This window comes from Mycteria americana, chromosome 15 (assembly GCF_035582795.1).
Source record: "Mycteria americana isolate JAX WOST 10 ecotype Jacksonville Zoo and Gardens chromosome 15, USCA_MyAme_1.0, whole genome shotgun sequence".
Classification (NCBI taxonomy): domain Eukaryota; kingdom Metazoa; phylum Chordata; class Aves; order Ciconiiformes; family Ciconiidae; genus Mycteria; species Mycteria americana.
Window position 1 is genome coordinate 8,819,303 of NC_134379.1, and position 7,964 is coordinate 8,827,266.

Here is a 7,964-nt window from a genome sequence, read left to right on the forward strand (position 1 = left end):
TTCCAGCATTGGAGTTACTGTTGTTGGTGTGAGTCCAGAGTTGTCGTGGTTGTGCAATACTACCAAGTCCTTGCTTTTCTCCTGGTTACCTTTTGAATGGAGGTCTTTTCCTTGATTTTGGTAACAGCTATTAAATTTGGCTGCACCCACTCAACGTTGCTGTGCTTCTCAGAAATAGGGCAGCGGTTGCGTAACTTCCATTTATCCATCCACATAGAGCAGTTAATTTCCATTATTGAGGTTTCCCAACATCATAACAGAGTTGCATTAATGTAGCTTATCTGTGATAACCAGTGCAAACTAGTGCAGGAAAATCCATGAACAGAGCCAGTCCTGTTTAATTCAGTCTGGTGACTGAACGTTACACCATTATACTCCACCAGCGCCGCTTCGGGGTGTAGCTGCACCATCTCTCAGCTTCCTGCTCCTCCCCACACCGTTCCTCTCCTGACCTGTGCCGTGGTGCTCACTCTCTGCTTGGATGCCCGCTGGCTGTATTTTGATCTGTGTATCTGCTGCAGTTGCCTGTAACAAGTTACCACAATCAGTTACCCTGTGATCTGAGCAAGCTGGGTTGTAATTTCACCAAATTCCCTCTATTTCCACCATGACTGTGTGGTTGGCTGTTTTTCTCCTGCAGCCAGCCCAAAAGCTCACTGGTGCATCGCTCCTTTCCCATCACTCCAGTCACCCCATGAAGAAGAGCTGAAGGAGCTCACATGTTGCCCCGTGTAATCTTGCTGCTAGCTGACGTTTCTCCTCCTCCTCCCCTCATTTATCCCAAATCCCTTCCTTTTCAGATCCCTTCATTTCCTCCTGCTCTCAGTTTTTAAGCCTTCTCTTATGTGACTTACTGTCTAGAACAGCTTCCCTCTGTACTTCTCTCCCCTTTCAAATCCTTCCTTAAACCACAGCCACTTCAGCAAGTCCTCCTTTTCAGAGGCAGTAATCCCCATTTATGCCGTAGCCCACAGACATTATCTGGTGTCATGTCAAGCATGCGTACAGCCTCTAAGGTAGTCTGGTGAGGTTTCTGAGGGAGAGCAGAGCTTCTAAATCCCTTTGAAACGTAATAGAAATCAGGCGCCTAATTCTCTTTGGTTTAAAAATCCCAGTTCTTCTCCTGGGGCAAGGTGTACGTATTGATCTGGGTGATGCGCTACAGTACCACTGTACGATGCTATGTGAGTTTTATATTGAACCATTAATCATTTGAATGCACAGCAACGTGCGAGTTAAGAGCATGTGCCCAATATTAAGATGGGCTGATTTAGATGTGTCTCGTGGGGCTGGTTCTTGCTCGATTGCTCATTTCCAGATGTGAATGTTGAGAATGGCAGAGCTTGCAAGTGCTGCGTCTGTCTTCTGTTAAGGATCCCCCATAGTCGGTACCTATCTCTGTATAAGTAAGTGGGATTACTCCCAGTGGTATCAGCAGCAGCAGGACTGTAGACGCTTTGCTTCTTGGTTACTTGCTGTGAAACAGGTTTGCTATCAGCCGTATCTGCCAAGCAGGTGAATTCTCTCTGTTCCCACTGAGGCTGTTGCTGTGAGAGCCCTGTACAAAAGGTGACTTTGAGCATCGTGGAAATGTCAGGAATAGTTAGCCTGCTGTGTTTCTCAAAGGAAAGGAGATCGGAGGTGGGATTTAAAAGGAAGGTGGTATGGTCATGAAGGGATTTAGGAGTAGGGCTAGACATGGGTGTGACTATAGGACAGTCAGGCGGATTGCTGTCCAGTGGGCAGAGCAGAGAGAAGTAATTCAGGCGAGGGTGGGTCTGCTCTTACATCCCCGAGAGAGAGACTGTTCACGCAGGGGCCACCAGCAGCCCTACACCTGGCTCACTTCTGCTTTTATTGAAGTCAGCGGTAAAATTTCTGTGGGGAGCCTCTCAGGTCCTTAAGTCCTAAGCACTTTTGAGAACTTGCAGCCCCCCAATTTTTGATCCATTACATTTGTTCCTCATGTTGTGATTTAATTCCCAGGAGCATCGTTAGGAGCAGTCTGTGGGTAGATGGGACTCTTGTGTCTCTCTTCCTGGTGCAGCTCTCAGGTGACTTTGCCTGATAAAAAGTGCTACCCAAGTAAATGTAAACTGTCAGTCATGGTCAGTCCTTAATGAGAGCTATACTAGATTCAGCTCAATTAGAAACCCAGTTTGGGGCGGGGGGGGAATCTACCGTGTCAATTTTATCCAGTAGGGTAAAATGCAACGGTCCTGGGAAGGAGCTGTGGTCTGCAGACTCACGCTGGGCTCAGCTCCCCCCCAAGCTATGGCTGACAGCAGATCCGACGCAGCACGTTGGCGGGATATGTTCTCCTCCATTAAAAAGATGAAAGGTAAGAGAAAGAGAGGAGGCTATTTCTGAACAATTGCCAAAATCATAAAATGCAGAGAGAGAGAGAGGAAGAAACCTGCTGTAAATTACCCAGTGAGTCCATGCTGGAGCTGGGGATTAAACCCAGGTCTGCAAAATTCCAGTCAATTACTATGAGCATGAGGCCACTTGCATCTGCTGACTCCCCGCTCCAGGTATTCCTCTTCTGAAGCAGCGAAGCTGCTTGCAAAGTGTGAGAGTGGCAAAATTTGGGCTAGTCAGCAATGCTTTTCTAAGCAATGCAATTCATGCGAGCCCTTGAGTAACTATGGGATGGCAGGATCACGTACCCTCCTGCTACATGGCACGCTGGAGCCATTTAAGAAATCCCTCAGCCTCCTGAGCTCCTGGGCAGGTTACTGCACTCGGTTAGGCTGAGCGGGGTTCACTGGCTGTAGTTTATGCAAGCGGGGTGGTAAATGAGTGACTGGAGAGGATGAACAGCGAGGGAGGACAGGCTTTCCATTACAGAAGATCGGGATTTATTTCCGTTCATTCATTGCAAGTCAGAATCCATTCTCTTCATTTTTATTCTTCCATGCTGTGACACCTTTAAAATCCATGGTACATTTAACTTTTGATTTTCATTTAATACCTTTTAAAGTGATCTAATGCATACCGATTACAGACAGTAAGGGTTACTGTCCTTTGGTGGAAATACCCTATTTAATAAAATATTGTAAGACAGATTGGCCACTCCATGCATTAAAAAAAGAAAGATACACTAAGTTTAGATGCTATGGCAGTAAAACTTTATAGGCCTATCAATTTTAGACAGACATACTCTCCTGAAGTTTTCAGATCACTTTGCAAAGGTAGCTAGCTATCCTAGTTTTGAAATCAGAAATAGTTGTTGTTGCAGTTTGCAGTATTTAATGTAGATCTATGTAAATTGCTAGGGGAGGGGGAGGAGACCAGTTTGATCTTAAAATATAATTTGGACTGTTCTCATCTTTTCTCGTAAAGGCTGTTTTGATCATTTGTTGCCACCTCCCAGTTTTCAAACATCTCAAGTCTCTCAAAAAGTTCTGATACTTTTAAAGATAAGGATCAAATTTTATGTATTTTTGTCTCTTAGTTCTCATGCCTTTGACATTCAGGTTTGCAAACTTCTTCCCTATCAAAGGGCTTTAACGTCTTTCCTTTTTTATTTTTAAGTGAAAATTGACATTCTCATTTGATAATGTGACTCTAGGAGCCAAGACTTTAAGAAAAATGCCAAATAGCACAATACCTATGGGAATTTGCAACCTTATTATTAATAATGGGCGCCTCTCATTTCTCTTCAAGTCTCCTGAGATTTTGATGTTTCATCTAAATCCACCCAGATTCTTGTGATCTTTAAAGGTGGGGAGACAGTGGAAAAGTACTTCCTCAGGAGAAGAAGTGATTACAAAGCGTGGATCCAGTTTCCATTTTGAACCTCTTTAAACATCAAATATTTTCAGTTCTAAGGTTTGGTGGCTGCAGTCTTGTTTTTTCCCCACTCCTTTTTGCTTTGCTGGTAGAATGAAGAATTTGATTTAAGGTTATATGCCTGGAAAAATAAAGCATTTAATTTACATTTTACAAGGCAGTTATTGCAGGTTAATTAAATATCAATTGAGTGTTATAGGCCATATTAAGATTTATTAATAACGCAGCAGATAAATCTCCTTGGAATTCAATTAAATGAAAATCACATAAAAATATATGTGCAATTTTATTCATATAATACATAAAACTTGTGAATTATAGTGCAGCATTGTACAGTAAGTTGATTAATAGGAATTAATTGCTGAAATAGAGAAAAATCAATTTAAACTTCCTGTAGCAGACAGAAGCAGCATGGTATACTTCTCCCATACCCTTAGAAAGCTGAGTTTGTGTCTGCACTTACTCTGTCGCACTCCATACCATAAGATGCATCTTGGACATAAATGTGCTTCCTCTCCTTTCACCTGCTTTAGCTCAGCGTTTTCGGCTTAGAGAAAGGAACAACTCTTTATTGCCAGTATGCCCCTGTTGAGTTAAATGTATGACTGAAGATTTCGGAGATGAAAGAAGCAGCAGACTGATAACGCTGGTGGGTATCCCTGACGCTGAAAGTGCACATGGGTTCATGTCTTGTGTCCCGGGCAAGATCTCTGTCTGGAAGGGAAAGGCTCGTGAGTGTATCAAGAGGTTGGGAGCGCTTTTACCAACGGATGTCGGAGACTTTTGCCCTTGATGCTTTTTCAAATCTCTCCTTAGACATTTGTAAGATAGTTAGCCATAGAAACGCTGCTAGCCAGGTTGTCTGCAAACTCAGGAGCACATGGGTGTGTTGGGTTTGTACCAGGATTAGAGAGCGGATCTAGGCCCGTTTGGGGAAGCAAAGCTTCCGACATCGGAGATGAGGTTCAGGAGCTGGACTTGGAAAATATCTTTCCAATATTTGCAGAACGATTGAGGCCTGGCATGCTGCCATCTGTTCCCTGCACATCCTGTGTTAAATACTGTCAATATGAGATTATGTTCCAATTACAGTACCAGACCGACTGGTTTAACTCCTACCATGAATCTATTTTCCTTTATTACTATGTACTAACTATGTGACTGATGCACCAGACACCAAAAAAGATGGTCTTTGCCCAGAGGGCTTTGTCTAAAAGAAACATGCCGGGAGAAGACAGAACGCAACAGAAAATGCAGATGAATGAGTAACTCAGTTGAGATTTTCTTTTTAATTTGGGAATTCTTTGCTTGTTTGTGTGTTTGGCTTGAGTTTTAATATTATTAAACTTGCTTCCTTCAGACATTGCACAAGAACAGAGACTTCCATAGAAACTCAAACAGGGTTAGGCATGTAGCTCTTTGAAGAGTGTGTGTGTGTTGGGGGGGTGAATGCTCAGTGCACACATGGGAACACTGGAGGATGGAAAATGAAGGGACAACCACGTTCCAGCTCAGACAACAACTCCAGCAGACGCCATAGCTCGTGCTGGGGAAGTTTAGCCATGTTTAAAATATAGCAGGTGTCTTTCTGTCCATGCACTCCTTGCTCGTCCTCCCTGCTCCTCCGGTACAGAATGCATGCATCTGTCTCCTCTGCTTCTCCCTGCAATAGTTGTCAGGGATATTAGCATTAAATACTTACTGCCTGGCTTAACTAAGGGGTAAGATAGGATTTAATTTGTATGGCTGAAATCCAATTATATAATGGAGCCCCTGGGGGAAGCAGTTATACCTGCTGAATCTCTTGGATGAGTAATTGTGCACAAAGGCTCCTCTCCAGAAGTAGAAACAGATCTGAAATATTTTTTTTCTCTCTTTTTTTTTTTTTGCTGCTGCTGTTACATAATAGGGCTGAGACCCTGAAAAGAAAAGCCAATGACAACCCAGCGCAGTAGAAAGAATTAAAGCATTGCCAGGAGAAAACAAGTTATAATCTGATAAAATCAAGGATCTAACAGGAAGTCTGCAGCAGCGTTAGCTTGGAGGAGCCAAAACGCAGGGCAGCCAAAGGAAGCTTACTCATCTTTTTGGAAAACAGCACAGAGGCTTTGCTGTCTAACTTTTTCCCCCACTTCTACCATGAGCAGGGAAAGGGAATCCTCTACTTGCTTTTGTCAAAGCTTGGGAGGTGGGTAGGTATAAAAAAAGCTAAGCAGCCAACTAATTCGGATCCTTTTGAAAAATCCTGCACTTAACTACCTCTAAAAATCCCTGCTTTTTATCCTGCATGTCATCTGCATCCTGATAAGCATCAAAATCGTAGGTGATGATGAGCAGGACAGGAACAAAAGCATGATGAGGTTCCCAGCAAGGTTTCTGAAAGCAGGCAAGCTTGTAAAGCGTTTGTCTCTGGGATAGTATTGGGCCTTGACAGCCGTCCCATCTGATACCTTCAGCAGCTCCAAAGCCCACAAAGGAATACTCCGAGGGCTCTGAACGGGACTGAAAGCATCAGCTCTTCCACTTCGGCAAGTTTTCTCAAAGGTCAGAGCACCATCTTTAATGCTATTTTTAAAAATAAAAAGCAAACTTTTATTCTTTTCTAATGAGTTCGGAGTGGAAAAAGCATTTCCTCAGCCTCTTGGATTACGTGACTCCGTGAAGCTAAGCGCTGCCTGCAGCCGAGGGCAGGCCGGACCGCCAGTGCCCCGCCTGAGCGCAGGCCGGGCGCTCAGGGACCCCCGCCCGCCCCGCAGCCCGGGCAGGCCTCGCCCCGCCGGTAACCACCAGCTACCGCCGAAGCGGTTGCAACACTTGGGCTGCTGAGGGGAAGGTACCTGTCTCGCAGCCTCGCAGCTCCACCCAGTGGCTCTTTTTTGGCGAGAGAAACCCAAGGTTTCAGAAGCATTAAAACCCGTTGAGGTCAACGCTGTTGCACAGTGGCGATGCTCTGGCAATGTGCGGGAGACGTTGGGTGTATATGGCTTTGTCAAATTCTTAGCAAGCTGCCATCTACCATTTGAATAATGACAAAAAAACTGCCAACAGAATTTTTAGTGAAATAGAAAACCCAGCAATCTTATTACTCCCTTTCTTAAAAGCCTCCCAGCACAAATGGTAGGAGAAAAAACCAGTAGGGAACTGCTAACTTACACACTTCACCTTCCCACATTCTCTAGGGGCAGGTCGTGGTAGTTTCCCCCAAATGTATTTGTTCTATGAAATTATTAATGAATTACCAGAGCAGGTGATTTTTGATTTGTAAGTTCCTTTTGCAAAGAATTCTCTTGTGAGGGTGAATTTCAGTGAAGTTAACTTGGCAACTCACACTGTATTGCTTTGCTTTCCTTGCTGGGTAATTACTGTGACTAACAAGAAGCGAATTTTGATCATTTCTATCAAGGATGCCATGCTGAAACTTGCTTTTTCCAGGAGGATTAGGGCACTTGGAATTAAAATAAGCTTTTATTTGTGCATGTGTACACTTTTACTGTAGGAAAACTCGAGAGATGGGTACATATTCACAGAACACAGAAGTATGGTACCAACAGAATTAATTTTAGATTTGAACCAGTATTGTAAAAATATTATCCCATTCCTCCGAGCTCAAGTGAAAACTGAAATCTCTATTGTACTTAACATAGGTATACCAGTCTCTCTGTATGTCCTAAAAATAGAGGAGCTGATAAACTGATACAAACCACAGGTTTTGTTGTGAATCTTCTGGAAGTGCCTGCCCCATCTGTGTTAGGAAAATATCATCTGTGAAATACTGCTCCCAGATGGACTGTGTAGCTCCAGAGCCATGGAATGAGTTGAAATGACCTCTTCCTCCTGAAGTTCAGACATTATTTAGCGTAAATGCAGCCCCCAAGACCTTCACTGAAGTTGCTGTCTGCCAGTGCGGCAGCTCAACGTGGGCTTTAATTTGTTTTGCTTTGCTGCTAGAGTGCTGTGAGGTAAGAGAATTTGAGTTACAAACTATATGAATCCCACCTCTAAGCTTGTAGACATCCGTTATCCATCTATACGATTAGAAAGTAAGTCCGCCTAGACATCGTTAGGGCAAGAGATTGGAAGTTTCTTTTTACAGGGGTAATGTTTCAAAACAGATATAATATTCCACTTGTTAAGAATAACAGGAAGCATCTTGAAAAAGGTAGCTCTGG

The 7,964-nt window shown here is 43.6% G+C and overlaps 1 protein-coding gene across 7 annotated transcripts in view; it reads left to right on the plus strand.

Moving 5' to 3' along the window:
* Window positions 1-7,964, plus strand: part of MYL10 (myosin light chain 10) — a 168,636-nt gene that overhangs the window by 125,498 nt on the left and 35,174 nt on the right. The window lies entirely within an intron of this gene.